The sequence below is a fragment of the Pteropus alecto genome, unplaced genomic scaffold (assembly GCF_000325575.1).
Source record: "Pteropus alecto unplaced genomic scaffold, ASM32557v1 scaffold63, whole genome shotgun sequence".
NCBI classification, from domain to species: domain Eukaryota; kingdom Metazoa; phylum Chordata; class Mammalia; order Chiroptera; family Pteropodidae; genus Pteropus; species Pteropus alecto.
Window position 1 is genome coordinate 2,466,632 of NW_006434897.1, and position 23,725 is coordinate 2,490,356.

At 31.1% G+C, this 23,725-nt stretch overlaps 1 protein-coding gene and 1 non-coding gene across 2 annotated transcripts in view; one reads left to right on the top strand and one right to left on the bottom strand.

Annotated features, from left to right (window-relative positions):
* CCSER1 (coiled-coil serine rich protein 1) overlaps positions 1 to 23,725 on the top strand; it is a 1,126,758-nt gene that overhangs the window by 361,271 nt on the left and 741,762 nt on the right. The gene's annotated exons all lie outside the window — the stretch shown is intronic.
* Positions 8,692 to 8,810, bottom strand: LOC112478903. The gene has a single exon (XR_003046003.1). It is a non-coding gene; the product is annotated as a 5S ribosomal RNA (ribosomal RNA).

The window sequence follows — 23,725 nt, forward strand, 5'->3', positions numbered from 1 at the left end:
TGAAACAAATTTCCTAGTAGATGCAAAATTACTTACTGTCCTACAGGACAATAAACTATAATGCCTGGAGTTATTCTTTTTACCAGACAGAAATCAATCACATCTATAATGGACAATATTCATTTAGATTGTTATAGGTAGGAAAAGTTTACATTGCTTTTAGACAAGAATCACTTGCATTGCTAACATTTTTTTTCAAAAGTTAATTATATAAGTTGTTTATGTGTAAATTTTATGGAATCAGAAGTCTTTTTCTGGAAACTTTCCAGGAACCTTATTGATATTGCTGGTACAGCATAATTTAAATAATTTAAAACGCAGTTTTATTCTACTTTGCTAAGATATAATTTGCAAATAGTCGAAAACTTGACCCTGATATAAATATTAAATGAATATATAATATTCATTTATATATATAAACGAATATATAAATATATAATATTTAATATTCGGTGCTGTGGTAGGCAGAATAATGCCCTGCCCCCCGCCCCCAAGATATCCACACTCTAATCCCCGTAATCTGTGAATATGTTTCCATACATGGCAAAAGGCGCTTTGCAGATGTGATTAAGTTAAGGATCTTGAGATAGGGAGATTATTTTGGATTATCTGGTTGGGCCCAGGGCAATCACAGGATTCCTAAAAGTGGATTGAGGAGACAGAAAAAAAGTCCGTGGCACAATGAAGCAGTTGTGAATAAGACTCAACACTTGAGTGGTTGTCTCCGAAAATGGAAGGAGGCCATATGCCAAGGAATGCAGGTAGCTTCTAGAAGCTGGAAAGGCAAGGGAAGGGATTCTTCCCTATAACTGCCAAAAAAGAACACAGCGCTGCCAAACTTGTTGATTTAGCCTGAGACCCATGTCAGACTTCTGACCTACAGAACCATAAAATAAAGTTTGCGTAGTTTTAAGCCACTAAATTTGTGGTAATTTGTTAATAGAAGCCATTAAAAACTAATACAAATGACTAATATAGACTACATGCTCAATTAATATCTGTTGAAAGAACACATTATTTAATGGTTGAATAAACACAACTTGTTTAGGATATATAGCTATTAAGTAATGGATCTTAGGTCAAGACTTCTCTGTCTCCTCCCACAATCCATGTTTCTTGTGTGGTCACAGTAGTATTCTTTAAATTAGTTTCTGAGACTTTTTCCTGAAAAATAACATTTAAAAATGTGTAGAAAACCATAGATTCTTAAGCATTAATCTAATAAGCAAATGGTTTGTAGTCAATATTATTGTTTTTTTTATAAAATGGAAAAATTATTAATATTTGGAATATTTTTTGATTATAGATTTTTCTTTTTATTACTACAAAGAAATATAATGATGCTGAGATTGACAGTATTACTTTCTCGTAATGCATCTATTTTCTGTATTTTCATAGATAAATTCTAATTATTGCATCAGAAAACTCTATTTGTTATTTTTCAGACTTTGAAATAGAATTCCAAAGCTGAGAACTTAAGTATTAAAGACTTGTCCTTTAGATAATTTTCTACTTTGAACAGAATTTTTGTTTTTCAGTTTGACACCCTTCAATGTGGAACAAGATAGCAAAGATTTTAAAGAAAATGTAAAAGTTATACATGTTTTCATAGTTGCCTTTCAATAAAACCATGGTCTATAATTTTATACCCAAATGTAGGTGTTCTAGAATATCAGATTTTGAAACTAGTGAGTATTTAAAAAGAAATAAATTGGCTCTTCTTTTCTCCATGTAAGATTTAAGATTTAAATTGTTTTAGAGGATACTTGTTAATAATAATTAACTAAATGCTAATAAAACATGGTGTGATTGGCAAATCATCAAAAATTTTATAAAAAAGAAAAATTACAAATATTGAGATTTTTAATTCATTACTACTTAAGACCTGTGAACACCAATTCTAGAAAATTGAAGGCAAGAAATTTATGAAGCTTGACTGAGGTTCATGGCTTTGTGAGATTGAACTTGGTTAATCGTTGAGCTAATTTGTACCACCAAATCACAGTGATTTTTTTTCCCATAGGATCTAAGTTCTTTAAAAGAAAGATTCATCCTATATTGTTAGTCTATTGGCTGATACATAGTAGATATTAAATACATGTTTGTAAAATAGATGAATGATATAGTATCTGAAAAGGAAACTCCAATTCTGCCGATCGTAGTAATTTTTTAGTAATAGTTTTTAATAAATTTAATTAACTAGATAGTTAGACCTTTAATGTGCATGTAGTTCTACCTGTTATAAAAAATAAAGATCAATAAAGGATAAGTATGTGCTATAACATTCACAAAATTTAATTATTTTATATAACTTTTCAATATATGTAGATATAAAATAAAGAAAAATAGTCATAAAGAAATATGATGCTTTTTTGAGCTGTACTAATAGTCAAACTTACAATGAGATGCTGGAGTCAATTGGACATACTGCATGACTCTCAGTAAGTAATAAATGACTGGTCCACAAATAAGTGGAATCAATAGCATGGTATTTTAATACAGTTGAACTAGAACATGGTCCCTACCCATGAAGTAGGTTATTCTCTAGTAAGGATTGGTAGAATAAGGCAAATACACCAGTAACTAAAATATAAGGAAAGTGTGCTAAAGAATAATAAATATACAGAGATATGGGAATCAAAGGGAGACTTTCAGTTGGATATACTTGGAAACCAGTTATTGTATTAGAATGAGAGTCAGAGTGGAAGTTAAGTCTGAAGGATTTGGGGGAATTTGTTGAGTAAGGATGGATAGATTATGGGGTTAGGGAGAATAATCCTACGGTAGTACTACTCCAGAAAAATGACTGACTTTTCTGCTTTAATGCAAATTTCAAAGCCACCCAACTGAAATTAGCTCATTTTTTTTCCCCTTCATCACTTCAAAATGTTCTTTTATATTTTATATGCTTCTTTTTCACATTTTCATTGCATCCAAAATAAGATAAACCCTTACCTTGCTGAGAATAACCTATCTTGTTTTGGGTTTGTCTATTATATTCTTGCCTAATTACCTTCTTTAATCTTTTTCATCTTTAGTCTTTATTAATAACATTTATCTTTGGTCCAAACTCAACAACTTAGAATCATTTTTCTCTAATGACTCAGTTTTTCCAGTCCAAGTAATCTTGATTCACTCCTTATAGTGGTTCTCATATTTATCCATTTATATCCATTCACACTACTACTGCCTAATGCCAGGCCCTTTTTAACTCATATCTGGACTAGTACAATGACCTCCTAACTGGTATCCTTACTTTAAATTTCTACTCCCTTTTATGCATCTAAATTACTCATCTTAGAACATATCTTCATTTGTATGGCTTCTTTAAGTGCAACTTCTAATAGCTTCCTAATGGAGTATTACCATTTAATTGCGCCAGAATTTTTTAAATTTTGATTGTTTTATTTCTTACATAGGATTGCACAGTGAATTTTTACATTGAAAAAAAGAAAAAACTCATTTCATTACATTTATTACATATATTGTCATAGATTAGTTCCATTTCAAACAAGAAGGAGAGAAATATTTTGAGGAGGGGAAGTTAATTGCTGATAAAGTGTAATGAGTTCAGGAGTATTAAGAAAGTAAGTGTGTGTGTGTGTGTGTGTTTGTGTGTGTATGTGTGTTCAGTTTAACTCCAATGACAGTCAAACTATGTAAGCAGGCAGACAACACAAGTATAAGAGGAACATTTAAATGTTAACTATTCTGTGTCAAAAAAAAAATGAATATTAGAAGCAACTGTATACATCAAAAAGAATTATTAACAGTTTATTAAGAGCTTTAAATGTCTACAAAAATATAGCAATACAGTGGACTTCAACAAATCTTAATCTTTTAGTTTCTAAACTGTCTGTTGATAAAGTCTGCACACCTATTACCTGCAAGATCTCCTGCAATCTCCTGGAAGGGACAAGCCAAAGAAAAGATCTATTTCTTGGGAGTTATGGTTAATAAGACCAGTTCTGTAATCTAGAGTATATGGAAGTCACTGTGATTTAAAAAAAACAACAGACCCCACAAAACCTAAATCAACAGTTTATAAATGGACCAAGAGAAAGGTGTGATAAACATTATTTGAAATGTTGCCCTTTGCATGCAATATATGCTCTTATAAATCACAGAGAAACATGAAATTTTGTAAAGCAAAGTTCTGCATGACTGCAAACCAATATATATCTTTTTTTATTATACTATTAAATTATATCTATTATTTCATGCAAAATCACACATTTTACAGAACAGTTTTGCAATCTGTTTTTTCTCTAGATGTCGATTACCAGTCTTCAGGGTTTAGAGTAAAGTGCTATGTTCTTATTTAATCTCTTTGCTAGCCACAAATAGAAATGCGATTGCCCTCTTCCATACTCTTAAAAGTAATAGCTTTGAATCACTGTAATTATTCTTGGCCAAAACTGTCACTAGCATTTTAGCTGACCTCCTTATATCGTAATATCTAAAGGACAAAGATTACAATATTTGCATGTATTCACACTATTAAAATAGCGCCTTACACACTATAGGTACTCAATAAAATATTAATTCAAGGGTTTAGTTTGTCTTAACTACACGTTTTGAGTATTCTTGCATTTGGCTCAACGTTTCTTTTTTTTTATTATGTTTTGAAAATTTGAAGACATCGTAAGCATTGCTATGTAAATTTTTTTTTCCTCTTCTTAAGCTATAGATTTACTAGATTGAAAAAGAGTTTCATATACCAAGGACATGTTAGTGATACTAAAGCATTATCTAAACTATGGCAATTATTTTATTTGGAGCCTTGAATTTAACAATATACAAAAATCTAAAGAAAAAAGAAGAACCAATATAGCAGAAATTGGACATTATTTTTTAAATTCAAAAGATGTTTAAATATATAACATCATGATGGAGATTATAATATTGATCTATCCTTGCATTAATTAATCTGTTGCTACTTCATGAGATCATATAAAGCCTGGACACGCTTCTGCCATTATTTATCAAATATCCAGTAATGACAAGCTGAAAAGATATATAATTACTCAACATTCTTCATTTTTATAAGATATTATATAGCCCATTTCAGAGTATTCAAAAAAATATTATTACACATTAGATGAGAAAAGTTCCATCAAAATAAATGAGGTATGGTTAACAGAGTAGATTACTTGCTGTATTTTATATCTGTTTATATCTTTCTTATTTTGAAATATTTCGAGATTACTAAGATGGCTGCATTATGAATTAGCCAGATTGTATCATGTTACCTGTTGAAATTTCTTATATTGTAATTCTGTATTTATGAAGAAATCATCAAAGTCGAACTCACACAAAGTTGAACTCCTAATTGCAGGCTTGAAAGTTTGATTATATTATAAATATCATTAAATAGAGGCTCTTTTAATTCTACCAAAATCATTAATTCTGTTGTATTTTATCTGTTGTTGTGTATGTCCTCTTGGTGTCATATTCATATTACCTTTCTTCACTCCTAAATTCTGCTACGATACTTCTCTGTGGTCCCAAAACAACAGATATTAGCTACTTTGAAACAAGATAATTTTTTCCTATTATATGTTCTTTATATTTCAATATCATAAATAATGTATTTTTATAACTTATGGGATATACCTAAATTCTGATGATGATTTAATCTTATCTGTAATGCTCTAGTGTTTTTAATCACTTTTCAGAGAATTTATCACCAGACACATGTATTAAACATCTTATCCATAAGGTTATTCTACTGTCGTAAATTCTAAAAATAAACCTGACTGCATCCACTAGTTTTAATCATGCAATTTTTAATATGATAGAGAGAATTTAGTTCATAGTGAAGTTTCAGAAGTGTAGAATATCTTGGTTGGGATTTGTCAGATGAAATTGAAACCTACAGTAGTTTTTATGGAAAGGCAAAGAAAATATCGTTGCCTCAAGCAGTCATTTTAACAGCTAAATTGTTTTATATTGAAAGTAAACTGGAAGTAAGAAACACTTAGGATTTGTAAATAATGAAAGACACCTAAAATATTTATATTACTTAAATCAACTAAGGCAAGATTGCATATATTTATAAAATTTTTATTCTAAGTACTAGAATATACCCCAGGTTAACTTATTATATATTTTAAATCTTTAGAATTAATTGGTCTCACACAATTTGTATTCCTATTTTGGGTTTTTCAGACATCAATAAAATAATTAATTTTTCACCAAGGAGTAAAATATGTATAAATATATATTGGCTTTAAGAATATAAAATGATTGTGAAGTCAAGTCTTTTCTTGATTCTGATCTCAATTAATGTTTTAAAATATTGTGAAGTGAGAGACTAATATACTTCAGTTTTTAGTATTAATACTTACAACTTTTCTTTGTGCTCTTTAACCAGACCTAGGAGTTTTCTCTTTGAATTGAAACATTCATGTCTCAAAAGTTAAGAAATAATAAGAAATCTGATATTTAATTCTTAATTAGAATATACCGGGAAGGGCATATCTTCCATGGGGGCTACCATGCAGATTTCATAAGGAAAGAGAGAAAAACCTTCTAAATAGTCATATAGGTAGTCTAATGCTTCACAAATTTAATGTCTATGCACATCGCGGGGGAGTTTGGTAAAGCACTGATTGGTTCTTGAGTCCTACTGCTAGGGGCTCTGCTTCAGTACGTGGGGTCTGAGCATTTGTATTTCTAATATACTCTCAGGCGATGCCAATACTGATGGTCTGTGGAGCATGCTTTGAATAACACATATGTAAACCCACATTGGAAAACAAAGCTATTTCCCATTTTTAAAGTCAAATTACAAATTAGTAGAAAGTAAATTAAAATACATTAAAAATGAAATCAAATTTATAAATTAAAATTTAAAAGTTAAAAGCAAATTAATATATATGTATAAGCATTTATGTTAATTATACACAGTAAGGAAATTTTATTCAATTGATAAAGTTATTAAATATTTTGAGTTTATTCATAATTTTTATTATGGTGAACTAAATATAAAGGATTTAGATGTTCTAGATAATGATTTAAAGTTTATGACAAATACCAACAGTTATATATATATTTTAAATTTATTGTTTAAAGCTATATTTCTATATTGATGATATATAGCTGTAAAACACATCCTGATCATGAGTCTACTTGATTTTTCCTAGGACAGTTTAAAGGTCAGTTCAATAACTAGCTTAGGTACAGAATTTACTGCTTATAAAAGTTCCTAGTAACAGTCAGGTACAATCAAATTGAAGAAACAAGAGAAAGGGATTCAATGCTCCCATTGCTGATAAGAGTGAGAATATATCCCCGTAAAAATAGTTGCTAAAGCACATGTTTTTCTTTACAAAAAGAGACAGACTCGAAAGCATAAATAATGTATATGCTATATTAAATGATTAAAATCTTTCATAAGATCATTTCAAATAAAGTAACAATTTAGAAGAGACCATAATTTTAAGAAATTTCCAGAATATAGAAGTAAGAGAATTTATGATAAATGACAGGCTGAAATATTGAATAAGAGACCTCAGATATCATCAAGGAAAGACAAATAAAGAAATAATTTTCTATAAGGCATTTAAAAATTTATAATTAAAAAGTTTTAAGTATTTTTATGACTTACTCTTAATCATTGTCATTTATATGACTAGTTAGTATAGACCTAAAGGTTCATTTTCTTAAATTACTAATTTCAAATACAGGAATTTTATAAAATATAATGTCTATTTCTATGGACGTGTAAATTCTATCTTCTGATTGGTTTGTTAACAAATAAACTCATGGACTTTGTAAAGTTGAAATTAAGATTCACAGGACTCCAAATGAGCTGTAAAAAAATATACCTACAATAGGAAAAACAAAAGTGAAGTTGAATTAAATGTTTATCTATTCTGCCTGATTCATGCCTCTTTAATCATTCTGAACTTAAGTGAATATTATGACTTCCCAGCTGAACTTGTGTTATTTTATAATTATATTCACCATGTATTTTAATTTCTTGGAGGCTATATGTAACATTTATGCAGCTTTATTAAGAAGTAACTGGCATACAACAAATTGCATATATTTAAAATATACAGTTTGTTGTTTTAACATAGGCACACATCCATGATACCATCACCAAGATCGAGATAATAAACATAATCATCATCACCCAGAATCTTCTTGTCTCTTTGTAATATCCACTTCCAGTCCCATCTTCCACAGTCCCAAAGAACTGCTAATGTGCTTTATGTCGCTATACGTTAGTTTGCATTTCTTAAAACTTTATGTAAATGGAAACATACAGTACTTACTTTTTGTTGTCTGGCTTCTTTTTTTCAACATAATTATTTTGACATTTGTGCTACAGTGTGTATCAGTAGTTCATTCATTATAATTTTTTATTAGTGTTCCATTGTATAGATAAATACCTAGGACTGAAATCATATGGTAGGCTCAGGTTTAAATATTCAAGAAACTGTCAGCTATTTTTCAAAGTTGTTGTACCATTTTACATTCCCACCAGGAGTGTATGAGATTTCATAGCCAACAGTTGATACAGTCAGCCTTTTTAATTTTAGCCTATCTAGTCAATGTATAGATACTTCTTTTTTCTTTTCTTTTCTGTGCTCTTTTTTTTAGGTTACGCAAGCCATGGTTGACCTCACAGATGGCAAGGACCTTGTCAGCTTACAACGCCTTATTTTATTTTATTTTTTATGCCTACAGCATCTGGTCTTCCTAGGTGGTCTCCCATCCAAGTACTAACCAGGCCCTACCCTGCTTAGCTTCCGAGTTCAGATGGGATCGGGCTTGTTCAGGGTGGCATGGCCATAGACTTCTTTGTTGTTTTAATTTGCATTTTCCTACTCCTGTTGAACATCTTTTTCTGAGCTTATTTGTCATCTGCATATCTTCTTTGGTGGAGTGTCTATTTAAATATTTTGCCCATTTTTAGAAAATATTTTTATTGAGATGTTAAAGTTCTTTATGTATTCTAGGTACATGTAATTTATTAGATATATGCTTTACAAATATTTTTTTTCTATTTTGTAGAGTTTTCATTCTCTCAGCAGTATCTTTTTGAAGAAAAATTTTTATTTTTTATAAACTCCAATTAAATTTTTCTAATTGAGAATTGAGATTGATTGAGATTTTGTTGTCGTCTCTAAGAAATATTTTCTTAGCCCAGTGCCAGTGAAAAGGAATTTTCCACTCAAATGGTAACATTGTAATCTATAGACATGCTTGCTGCATAGGGTAAAGTGACGGGTGACCTTGAGATCAACTGAAGACTCACCCTCCCCTTTACTTGTTCTGTATAAATAACAGATGTATCGCCTTTGCTTGTTAAGCCCTATAAAAGTAAGGTTAGCCCTGAGCTCGAGGCCCAGATCTTCAGAGCGCTATCTCTTCTGGGACCACTGGCGTAATAAACCTGAGTTCTGCAACTTTCAGTGCTGCTTGGTTTCTCGCTGGTCTTGTTTCTACAACACCAGCAAGGTTTCCTCTTTAAAGTGTTATAATTTTAGCCTTTACAGTCATATCTTTGATTCTTTTTCAATTAATTTTTGTATATAGTGTGAGATATGGTATCAAGTCCGTGTGTGTGTGTGTGTGTGTGTGTATTATATATAATATGGATGTATATAAATATCCATATCTATATATGGATATTTGGTTGTTCCACAACCACCTGTTGAGAGACCATTCTTTCTTCAATGAATTACCTTTGCACCTTTTTCTAAAACCAGTTTTTATATATTTGTGGGTCTATTTATGGACTCTGTATTTTATCCTATTGACTTATTTGCTTGTTTTTATGCCAAAAGCACATTGATTACATTTAATTATAGATGAATTTGGTATGAATTGTTATTTTCATAATATAAAGTCTTTCTATCCATAAACATAGTATATCCATTTAAGTCTTTTTTATCTCAGCAATGCGGGTATTTCACATTTTCATCAGATTTATCACTAAGCATTTCATATTTTTATTGCTATTGTAAATGACATTATTTTATTTCAAGCTCTGATTGTCACCAATATAGAGAACATGATTTCTTGTATCCTGCAACCTCTCTAAAGTCACTTATTCTAGTAATTTCAGATATTCTAACACACAATTATGTCATATGTAAATAAAAGTTTTAATTCTTTCTTTCCAATATGGATGCCTTTTATATTTTATTCTTGCCTAATTCATAGGCTAGAAACCTCCATACTGTGATGAACAATCTTAGTAAGAGCAGACATCTCAGTTTTGTTCCTAATCTTCGTGGAAAAGTATTGTCTTTTACCATTAAGTATGATGTTAGCTGTATATTTTTCAGTAGATACCCTTTATCAGGTTGTGAGGTTCCTTTATGTGAGTGATTTGCTGAGAGTTTTAATCAAGAATGAATGTTGGAATATGACAAATGCATTTTCTACCTGCCTCTCTCTATTTCTGTTTCTCTCTCTCTGTCTCTTTGTCTCTGAATCTCTTTCTCTCCCTCTCACCCCCTCCCCTTTTCCACTTCCAGCTAAAGATTTATCAATTGCATTAATTCTGTCAAAGAACCAACTTTATTTACATTTACTTTGTCTCCTTGTTCTCTGCTACCTATTACATTTATTCCTAGTCTCATCTACATTATTTCTTTTCTTTTACTTACATTATGTTTCATTTGCTCTCCTTTCTCTAGTGATATAAGATTGAAACTAGATGTGTTTCTTTAGGACCTTTCTTTTTTTCTAATATAGGTGTTTAGTGCTCTCAATCTTGCCTTGTGTTGTTTTTGAAAAATCCAACAAATTTTTATATGTTATATTTTTATTTTCATGCAGTTAAAATATTTTCCTAATTTCTCTTTTATTTTTTTATTGGGCTGATAGGTTATTTTAAACTGTTATTTATTTTCCAAACATTTTGGACTTTGCTGTTACCAGTTTCTATTTTAACTATATTTGGTCAAAGAGCATATTTTCTATGACGAAGTTTTTAAATTTAATAAAATTTGTTTTATAGTGCTGAATATAGTCTCTCAGTTAATGTTCCATGTGAACTTGAAAAGAATGAATATTTTTCTATTATTGGATGGAGTGGTCTATAAATTTCCAGTGGGCCAAGTTGGTTGATTGTGTTGTTTCACTCTTCTACATTCTTATTGGATTTATGTCTACTTATTCTATCAGTATTGAGTATTGAGTATCTTTGACTATATTATAGCTTTTTATTATCAGTTTTTGCTTTATGTATTTTGAAGTTCTTTTAATAGGTATAAAAACATTTGAGATTTTTCTGTTTCTTGAATCAATGATCCCTTCCTGAATATGAAATAACCTTTTTATACATGGTAATTTTATGTTCTGTCAAGTCTATTTTGACTAGTATTAATATAGCTTTTCCCACTTTCTTTTGATTAGTATTTGCATGGTATATATTCTTTCATCATTTTATTTTTAATCAATTTATACCTTTATATTTAAAATTATTTTTCTTTTTTAAGCAGTATATAGTTAGGTCTTGCAGCTTGATCCAATTTGACAATATCTGCATTTTAACTGGGGTATCTCAGCTTCTCAATTTCTATCTTGTATATCAATCTTATTAATTTTAAATACGTATGGTATTCCAGTATATTGCCAAGTGGCCAAACAGTTTCAAAACAGCAAACAAGTACTAGGCCAGCTTGCCATATTTTATGGGTTTGGTAGATAGGAAACAAGGAGCCCAGGTGGATCTAGACAGTTTATTACTCACAGCAGAACAAACAGCATGACATTCATGTTCACAGTGGTTCCTCTGGAACCCCCATGTCCCACAGAGGCAATATAGAGAGTCCAGATAATATATGCACATAGGATTCTTTGTCCCAGAGAAGGAACATCTCTAATTTTATGAGGGAACTGCTAACAAACCTGCCCAACCTTTGCCCCACAGGGAAATATCATCTCTATTACCCTGGTCAGAAATCAAATCTGCCCTTTCTTCTGAAGAGACATCCTGGCTTTCTCACTCTAGAATGCCTCTGGGGAAGGGAAGTGATCCTGGAAAGTACGCCAATCTGTTAACTGCCCTGGACTAGCTTTCCAAACATTCTTGCACAAAGCTGTTAATAAGCTTTGTTCAGAAGTTATACAAAATGGCACACTCAGGATTTATCTCCCAACATATATATGTATCGGTCACAATTCTGTCATAAAAATAGAAGCTACTTTATTTAGAGTAAGAAAGCATTTAATATAAAAAATTAGAGGCTTATGCAATGGTTGGAAGGGCAAGGGGAACAAATGTTAGAGAGACCCCGGGTTCTCTATCACGATATCTGGAAGTGCAGGCAGAGCAGGTGAGCTGATGCTGCAGATCTGTGCTGCCAGTGGTACAAAAGTGTTTAATCCTCAGGAGGATGCCTGAAAGCTGTTGGCAAAACCCCAAGTCCAGCCCGCTGTCTGCCAATGCCCTTGTGCCTGTCCTCAGCAGTGCCAGAGAATAATGGCTTATCTTACTGTTTCACAGCCCAAATCTCATTCAAGTGATTTTCACTGGCACAATCTGCTGGCTCTTCCCCTGTATTAGAGGAGAGAGTGTGGATGAAAGGTGATGTTGAATTGACAACAAATATTCATCAAAATATGAATGTAAATTCTAATAGTTTTTCTCTTACAAACTGTATCTAGTAAATAAATCTGTACATATACCTTTTGGCATATGTGAAAGGGTTTCCATTGGATTTATTCCTAGAAATGGAATGACTCACAGTGTGTGCCTATCTCACATTTGGATAGATAATACTAAATTACTCTCCAAAGCACTTGCTTTCCAGGGAGTAACCACAGGAGAATGGAGGAAGGAAAAGCTTGTTTGCAGATAATTTAGGAACAGAAGTTAGTACCCAGATCTCCACCCACTAGACATTAACTTAGCGCCTTTGATTGGTGACTCCTTGAGGCAGTGAGAAGGAAGAAGAAAGTGTGCTGGCCCTCTGATACTTTATTATAAGACCTAATATCTAATATCAATCCCTTAACTACTGAGAAAGAAATAAGTAAAGGATTGACTATCTTCTCTGATAGGCATTATGCCATGGCTGTTTCAATTTAATTGTTAGTATAATTTTGTGAATAGGTATATTATTCTCATGATCCTCTCTGATGAGCTACTGAGCCTTAGCTTCCAAGTAACTTGTTGGAGACTATGCATTTAATAAATGGTAGGAATAAGATTCAAAAACAGCTGTGGAAGATTATAAAATCTGTGTTCTTTTTTCTGTTTGCCCCAGACATTTTCTTTCTCAATAAACATCCTTGAGCCTTATATTATTTTTTTATGACTGTTTTACTCTCTTCAAGGCTGCCATATATGTTGGAAAGAACTCAGACTCTGGAGGTGCAAATATTTAAATTTAAATCAAAGTTTGAATCTCATTTTTACCAAATACTATCTGTGATTTTTGAGTGTTTCAATTAAGTGCTCTCTGAACTTTAGTTCATATATTTAAAAAATGGATATTATAATGCATATACGGCAAGTTCATTGTGAGAATTAGAGATAATACATACAAATGTACTTAGCATATTGTAGCAGCATTAATGTGTGTTCCTGTGAGCATGAGGGGAGAAAGGCAAGAATGTAGAGCTCAAGACTAGCACATGTTGAATATTGTGAAACTAGATACAAAAGTGTGCATCCTGCTGTAAATCATGTGTACAATAGTATAAATAGGGACTACTAACATTGATATTTCTAAATTTTCAAAGTTATGTATTAAATCTGATATATATCTCTTCACAAATCAAAATAAGCTGAGAAGGAAGATGGGCAAAATGTTCAAAAATAAGAAATATAGACTAGAATACAATGTGTGTACAGGATTACAAGTCCAGTCTAAAATGTAATTCCATTTTTTTCTGCATCTTACTTGTGGTGTTCACATTATTATAAAATGTATATCTTCTCATTGATTGCTGAAAATGTAAATACAATTTTTAAATATTCTAGACTTATTAGTTCCAGTATGTTTAAACTGGCTAAAAATTTTGATTTGAGGTTTGTGTATTTTTTCAAAGTATTTAGACAGTAGCCATAATTTAGTTACTACAATATATATTAGCAATATATTTCTTGTTTCACAGCACTTATTTGAATGCAACAATAATTAACATATGCTAAATTTAATGTTAAATCACATTGATGCCTTTTTCTTCTGATAATCTTCTTGATTATTAAGAGTCTTATAAAGGGGTACTATATTTCTTATATTATGTAGAACTTATTTGGTCATAATTTCTTTTTGCTCATAAATTTGTCTCTGAAAGAAAGTAAGTATAACTTTTGGATGAATATTGAATAATTTTGAAAGTTTTAAATATAGAAGAGATAAATGTATACACTTGAAATATATTATCCCTAAATTATGCCTTTATCTCTTCTTTGCCAGAGGTGATGTTCTATAGTTGTTATTATACTTACATTGAATAGATTTTGTATCTCACCTTTTCACTGTATGATTATGAACAAACTACTTTTAATATGTCTATAAATAACTTTCTATTACTCTTATTCTTAAAGTACTATGCATCATTTCATAGAAAATCAATGACATGGATATGCAGCAAAAAGGGGATAACAAAATCCTAATTTAATGGTTCATTTCCTGAAATTATTATGTCTCTTAGAGATAATAATGTTCAGTGGTGTATATACTATTTTGCTCTGAAGTAATACTGGGGCATCTTAAGCTATGCGGGTTAATGTGACACTCAGATAGATAAACTGGGTCATAATATATAAATATTAGCACTGACGTCAGATTCAGGCTGAGCTTTTGCATTTATACATCAAGTAGTTATCTTTCAAAAAAATATTGGTATAATAAATTTTGGCCTGAAGATATTTTTATGATTTTTCTGTTTATATGTGGTTGGCGAAATGAATGACTCCAATAAATCATAATAATCATTGCTAATGGAGGGGATCAGGGTAGGATTAATTCCAACCTTGTAGGAAGGGAAGATTTTACATATGATTTTAGTTATGCATTTAATTATGGGTGCTTCTGGTGTTCTGAAATGTACTACATTTTAACCAAAAGGTTAGAATATCTAACACTATTTACTTGGTATCTAAAAAGCAATGAAAACTGGTGGCTGTTTTAGACATTCATGTGTATTTTGACATATGCCTCAATATTTAATAGAATAAATCTTATCTGAGTGGTAAAATTTAGTTACTCTTAACTATGAAAAATTCAACAAAATCTGAGAAAGGAGTATTAGTATATTAGTTTGTTAGAGCTACTGTAACAAAGATACACAAAGTGGATCACTTAAATAACAAATTCATTGTCTCATGGTTCTGGACACTGGAAATCTGAGATTAAGATGTTTTCGACAGGGCTGATTCCTTCTGAGGGCTGTGAGGAAGATTCTGGTCCATGCCTTTACCTTAGCTTCCAGTTTGCTGGCAATCTTTGGTCATCCTTAGCCTATAGAAACATCACCTTGATCTCTGCCTTCAGCTTTATGTGGCATTCTCCTTCTATGCTGTTTGTGTCCAAATTTCCCTTATTTATAATAATACTAGTTATATTCAGGTAGGGCCCATCCTACTCCATGGTGACCTAATTTTAACATGTGTAACAGTCAGATTTCCAATACAGTCACATTTTGAGGTACTGGGGAATAGTACTTCAAAATATAAATTTTGGAGAGATATAAACTACCCATAACAAGAGTATTGAATACATATAACTCCCTTCTTAAACTCAGATCTTGAAATTCAGTTTGCCCTTTCCCTCACTCTGAACTAGATTTCAGTTCAAAACATGACATAATTTGAAGGGAAGATTACACTTAACACTTTCAAATTTTCAGGCATAAAATAATACTTAAGCACACTAAAGGTCAAGGTAGAGTCAATATTTAGTGCTCATTCCAGAGCTATTTTCAGTGATATTGATTCCCCACTTTTCTTAAGCACTTTTAAAGCTGTTCATAATGTTTATTTTCAACATTGATTTTTGAAAATTGATATGTTATTCAAGGATCTCAATAAACAGAAAAACTAAGGACCGGGTTAGGTAAATGTAAAGAGAGATCTTAAGCAGGTGTAGTAGAGGTTCATGTGCACCAATCAGTGATAACTGTTAGAGAAATAAACATGAAATTAGCCAGTTAAGTTGTTTGATTTGTTTTATTGAACATCATAGGGCATAAACAAATGAATCTTCTTCATTCATCAACTTTTTAAAAATACATACTAAATGTCAGGTATTGTTTTAGGCAATTGTGATAGATTAATAAAAAGAGCAGATAAATGGCCTTCCAGTCTTGCAGGAGAAGGAAGACCACAAACACTGAACACAATAAATAAGTAATCTCAATTTTACCTTGTATAAAATGAGAGCAATAATTGAACATAGCCCATAGATCTGTTTGAAGAATTAAAGAAATATAAGATAATATATATAAGATATATTAAAGAAATATAAGATAATATATAAAGTTCCTGTCAAAGTGTCTGTCATATATAAAACACTTGATTAATGTTAGAAATGATAAAGGAGATATTGATGATAATGATAATTGCTAGACATAATCCATGCTTTTATTTCCCCACTTCTCTATTGAGAAATAATGTGACACCCTGTTGCTATAGCGTGAGCACCACCCCTAGGACATCAACTGTGATGAGCATAAAACTCAGAGCTAAAAACAAAATGGGATGGACATTCAAAACAATAGATGGCTTTTATGTACATACCCATATGCATACATGAACACACACACACGCACATGCACACACATCAACCCACCCATATATTTTTGTCAGATTCGAAAACATTTGTTATATATAAAACAGATTCCTATTTACCAGTAGAATTTCTTGCCAGTCTGTATGGCTATTTATTTAATATTTAATCTGGTTTTGAAAACTTAATTGATGAGTTCACTAAAAAGCCATGATAATCTCCTGATATTTAGTATTTAAATCTCATTCTATAAATTTCTCTGACAAAATTGTCAATGACCCTTTCTCCTGAGCCTTTTGAATGACACATTTATATTCTTAATTGCTTAATAAATGCCACTTTTCCTTTCTCTTTTTTCTCTTCAAAGGGTTGAAGTATTAGAAACATATCCTAATTTCTCTTTCTCTTTGTTGGTATTTTATTATTTTTTTTTAATTTTTATTATGGCAACATTGGTTAACAAAATCCAGTAATTTCAGGTGTACAATTTAACAGTAAGACAAATATATATATATAGCTTTGTGTGTCCACTGCCCATAGTTAGATTTCTTTCTGTCACCACATATTTGACTCCTTTTATCCCATCTACCTCCTCCCTCCCCTTACACTCTGCTAACCACTAGTCTATTGTCCATGTCCCTGAGTCTCTGTTCGTCTATCCTGTTTGTTTGTTGCTTTTAGGTTTATTTCCCACATATAAGTGATATCATGTGGTTTTCAGTTTTTTCTGTCTGGTTTATTTCACTTAGCATGATTATCTTGAGGTCCATCCATGTTGTCGCAAATGGCAGTATTTCATCTCTTCTTATGGCTGAGTAATATTCCATTGTATATATGTACCACAGCTTCTTTAGCCAATCATCTATAATAGGACACTTCAGTTGCTTCCATGTCTTGGCTACCATGAATAATGCTCCCTTGAACATCGGTGTGCAAATGTCTTTTCGGATATATGTTTTCACGTCTTTGGGTAAATACTCAGTAGAAGGATTGCTGGATCATATAGTAGATCAATTCTTAGTTTTGGGGGGAACCTCCATACCATTTTCCATAGTGGCTGTACCAATTTGCAGTCCCACCAGCAGCATATGAGAGTTCCTTTTTCTCCGCATCCTCTCCAACATTTGTTATTACTTGTTCTGTTGATTATAGCTATTCTAACAGGTGGGCATCTTTTCATATATTTGTTGGCAATTTGTATGTCTTCTTGGGAGAAGTGTCTGTTCAGGTCCTCCGCCCATTTTTTGTTTGGATCATTTGTTTTTTTTTGTTGTCATTGAGTTGTATGAGTTCTTTGTATATTTTGGATATTAGGCCCTTATCAGAGGTGTTGCTTATAAATATATTTTCCCATTCAGATGGCTGTCTCTTTACCTTGTTGACAGTTTCTTTTGCTGTGCAGAAGCTTTTCAGTTTGATGGAGTCCCATTAATTTATTTTTGCTTTTACTTCCCTTGAATTTGATGTGAAATTCATAAATCTTCTTTAAGTCCATGAGTTTGTTTTTTATGTTTTCTTCTATGCATTTTATTGTTTCAGGTCTTATATTCAGGTACTTAATCCATTCTGAGTTGATTTTGGTGTGTGGTGATAGACACCAGTCTAGTTTCATTCTTTTGCAGGTGGCTTTCCAGTTTTTCCAGCACCATTTATTGAAGAGGCTTTCTTTTCTCCACTGTATGTTTTTGGCTCTTTTGTTGAAAATTGTTTGCCCATATAAACATGGGTTTATTTCTGGACTCTTGATTCTGTTCCACTGGTCTGTGTGTCTGTTTTGCCATCAATACCATGAAGTTTTGATTATTGTCGCTTTGTAACATACTTTGAAGTTGAGCAGAGTGATGACCCCAGCCTTGTTCTTGGTACTGAAGTTTAGAATGATGAATATAATTGGATTAACTTGTTTGCATATCCAAATAGAATTATTAAAATACCACATATATTTCTATGTTTTTCTAAACTGTTCCAGTTAAAAACTTTTAGTTTTTATTACTCGTTTTTTGGTGAAATAGATATTTCTTGTACATATAAGGATTCCAAGGGAGTTAAGATCATCCATAGGTATGTAGAGGTACATATATATTATTAAGGAGATATTTAATATAAAGCTCATAGTACAGAGTCTGTCACACAGTAGAAATTAAAGAACTGTTAGTTGTTACTGTATTACTGCATTTGTAAAATATTTCGCAAATAGTGAAAAATTTATTTTTCCTTCAGGACAGTCCTTGACATTTTAATAAGTAATATTGATGTTATTTTCCAAACACATACTATAAAAATAAATTATATTTTGCATATATAATCTACATACAAATATATATGTATAGCCTATATGTATATATAATACATATATATAAAACTGAAATTCATTTTAAAAGCTTAGATTTTTTTTCGTAAATGGACACTACTGATTTTTAGACCTTTTATTTTCTCATCTATCATTTAACTTCTGTTGTCTAGTGGTAGTTCTCTCTTTGAGTTAGATCATTTTCAATTAGAGAAATTTGGGGAAAATATGAAATTTGTCAGAATACTAATATAGTTTATCATAGATATATGTTTTTGTGAGAAAGGAATAAATGGGTCCTTTGGGCTCCTTTCAGTAGTCTACCAGATGAGCCATAGCCTGAAAAAGTTGAAACATTATAAATAAAATGTGTTCATAGCTCCCTGATATGCAGTTAAACTGTAGTAATGACCTCAATGTAATTTATGAAATTAAATGCATGAATACACTGTAAAATATATTCTCAGAATAATCAGGCATTTATTTAACTTCATCTTGATGTAATATTGTTTTAGAAACTCTTGAAGAACACTATATATCCTATCTGGAGCAATGCTGTTCAGTAGAACTTTCTGTGCTGTTGAAAATGTTCTCTGTGGTGTCCCATGCAGCTATTGTGCACTTGAAATATGGCAAGTTTGGTTGAGGAACTAATTTTTAAATTTTATTTAATTTTTATTAATTTAAATTTATCCACATGAGTTTAGAGGCTATGTTATTAGACAGCACTGATCTAAAGTATTTATCTTTTTTCTATATATTTCCACCAATATTGTAATGATTCGATTATTTATGCTATTACTGTATTATTTATGTCTTGTACTTATTTGCAAACATACACTTTTAAGAATGTTTACAGTAGTAGAAAAGAAAGCAATCACATCATGATTATTGAACTTAAAATTTGGAATCAGTTATATCTCAAAACATTAGATCACAACTTGAGCCAAACTTAATTTTTTTCATATTATATGTCCAATTTTATGAAACAAAATAATGTATTTTAATATATAATTGTCTCACTTTTTGGACTAGATATTTATTCTGAGAGCCATATTGGTTTGCTGTGATGATTTTTATACATTTATGAGTAAGGTCTAGGACAGTTGCTACAAACTGATTATAGGGGCTCAACAAATAATCAGTAAATGAATGGATAAATAGAGCTAGAGAAAACAATGAAAATGTTTTATTGGTTATGTTAACCTTTTTTCTAAGACAATAGAAAACATGTAGTGAAACCTCAATTTTCAGTACAGGCAGTTGCTATTACAGAATTATGGTATGTTAACACAAATACTGATATCATCTCATTAAACTCATTATAGCCCTTTGCTCACAGGTGTGATATGACTTTTTGAACTTAGTCATGGAAAGACACATATTTACTATGGAAAGAAGTTTTTTAATTTTATGTGGACCATAGAAAAACTTCATTGTTTACTATTACTAATATGAAGAATTATATTGGTAAGGCATAAATTTTTTTCCGAACATTAGGTACAAGACTCTTGAAATTTTCAAATTTTGAAAAATCTACCTACTGCAAAGCTCCTGATCCACTGCAGAGGGTTCACAGCTGCTGTCACTGGGATTTACTACATAAAGTTCTGGCAAATAAATGTTGACAAAAACATAAGCAGTAAAGCTGAGATGCAGCCTTGGTTGAGCTTCATTTAAAAAATAACAAACAGAAACTTAGAGGATACAATCAATACCAGCAACAAATTTATAAAACAAACAATAATTAGGAATGCTCATTTCATAAATGATGAAAAACTGGATGCATCTTCTTTTCTTCTTTACAAAGTAAATATGATGATGTGATAAATACTGCAATTCATAAAAGTATATTGAAAAACAATTTTCCATGAGTCTAAAACATTTCTGTAGGGTTTGTAAGCAGACATACTGAATGCCTTTCTTTTTTAGTATCTTTTCAAGAATGCTTGTTCGTATACCAGTCAGCCTTGGAAGAGGCAGTATCTTCTTTATGGCTTATGGTCTTGAAAACTTGAGATCGTTTTTTTTTTTTTTTTCTCCCTGCAAAAAAAGCATACTGACTGGCCATTTAAAAAAAAAAAAAAAACAGCTCAATTTCTCTAAGATCAGGCCTCTCCTATAACATAACCCACTTCGTTTCCTGATGTTACACACATCCTTCAATCACTTTGGGGGAATTGGGCTTAGGAAAGAGCCTCAAGAAAATACTGATTCTCTAGGTACTGCTCTCCCTCGAGTAATAAAAGTCCTCTGTCTCTGACCCGGGAGTGTGCCTTCTGCCAGCATTTGTGAAAATGTTTGGTTCACTTATTACTTAATAAGTAGAGTAAAATCTCAGATCCTTCACAGTTCTTGGCATAGTTTAATCATCCTTAAAATTTATCATCTCAAAATGATAGAAATCTTATTCAATCATTTAAAATTATGTCTTTAAATTTTGGTCTGTTTGTATGGATTAAACTGGAATGTATATAATATACACAGATATATTAGCTGTCAAGTATCTGTGTATAGAATGTATCTATCTTTGGAAATAGTAATATTTATAATTGTCTACATAAAGCTCTTCTATCTATAAAAATACTGTTTTTGTGACTGTATATTCCTTCACATAAATATCAATTCAACATTATAATTTTACTACAAATGTATAAAAATGAGGAAACAATAAATACTAGAATAGCCCCTTCAATAATTTTGAAAACAGGAATGCTGTTTCATTTCTAAAAGAGAATACTATTAGGAAAATTCAAATTACTAGAATGGCAATAACATAAGTATATTTAAAATATAATATTTTTTATCCCAGCTGTTTAGATCAAGGATTATAATTTCTGCAGATAAGGAGTTTGGAGAAGAATTAGCTGGGTCCTCTGTTCAGGGACTCACATGGCTGCAATCATGATGTTGGCCAACTTGGTCTCATCTGAGGCTTCCTTCTGGGTTCAGGTGGTCATTGACAGAGTTGATTTCCTTGATCTGTAGAAATCATGGAGCCTTCGACTTTAAGGCGAGTAGGAACACATTTCTCTGATGTTTTATCCTCTTTTAAAGGCTCTTCTGATTGGGTCAGGCCTATCAGGATAAGCTCTAAAATTTTTTTATTATTATTATTATTGCTATATTTTGTATTGTTATTAACTGTAAGACAACTGGTTATCAAATAAATCACGTGCTACCCCATCATATTCAGAGATTCCTCCCACATGGAACAGAGCATGAACAAACATCAGGGGCTGGAATCTTAAGGCCATCTTAGATTCTACCTACTATTATAACAAAATATACATCATTAATAGACAATATAAAAATAAGAGGTATGTATAATGAAAACCACACAAATGTATTTGCATTAAACTCCTAATATATATAGTATTATAATCTAAAAAATAATATGTTTTCATTACATAGCCTTTACAATTTGCTGTATTTTATTTCACTTGATTCCTGATTTTTTTTATTTGTAGAGGTTTTTAACATGTGCCTTCTGTGCAAACTATTTTTAGACACTTCAGTTTATTTTCTAATAAAGAAATTAGTTACTTTTTCACTACATTTAAAAAGTAATATTTATATTTACAAATCTCCTAAACAACAACAAAAAATATATAGCCTGTGAAATGATTCTAATATGTTTATCGCATAAATAATAAAATGTATTATTTTTTCTATGTCACTAATAATATCCATCATTAATTAATTGAAGACAGAATTTTCACATATGAAATTTCAACAGTATAAGGTCCAGTTACTCAGAGATAATTTTTCCAAGCATCTTTAGAAACTTAAAGTTTTGATAACAATCATTGTAAGAAAAGAGAGAGTATATGGAAACAGTATGCTGATTGTCAGTCTATTTCTTAGAAATTTTATAAAAAGAAGACATTTATGGAATGCTTTTTAAATAACATGAATAATTATTTTTAACTCTTTATAAATTTTTATTTTGAAAAATTTAGACTGACAGAAAAATTTCAGAAAGAGTATTTGTGTTCCCATACACCTTTCAGCTAGATTCTCTTAATGTTAACATCTTATGTATCATAGTAAAATAACCAAAATCAATATGGTAATATTGGTATAATATATTAATTACGCTGCAGGATTTATTTTGACTTCCTCTGCTTTTTCATTAGTGTCCTTTTTCTGTTATAGGATCCAAACCAGGATCCCACATCCCATGTAGTTGTGTTATTTCCCTTAGATGACTCTGTTCTTTGCCAATTTCTCAATCGTCCTTTGCCTTCATGCTTTTGAGAAGAACTGATCAGGTACTTTGCAGATTATCCCTTAATTTGGAGTTCTCTTAAATGTTTTCTCATTACATTGAGGTTAATTTTTGGCAAGAATGCCACAGAAATAATGTAGTGTAATATCAACCATGATGTTGTTCTGTCTGTTAGCAGTGACATTAACCTTAATTGCTTGGCTAGGATGTTGCCTGGCAGGCATTTCCACTACAAAGTTACTGTTCTCTTCTTCAATATTACATGTCCTGGGGGAGATATTTTTAAGACTATGAAAATATCCTATTTCTCCTCATATTTTACCCACTAATTTTAGTATCCATGTGATGAATTTGTATCCAACAATTATCATTGCGGTGTTCTACAGGTTATTTTCCAGTTTGTTTCCTTATTGAAAATTAGAGAAATTAGAATTATTTTTTAAGGAAACCCTGTCCTTTCCCCACTATTTACACAATTATTTATATTAGTATGGT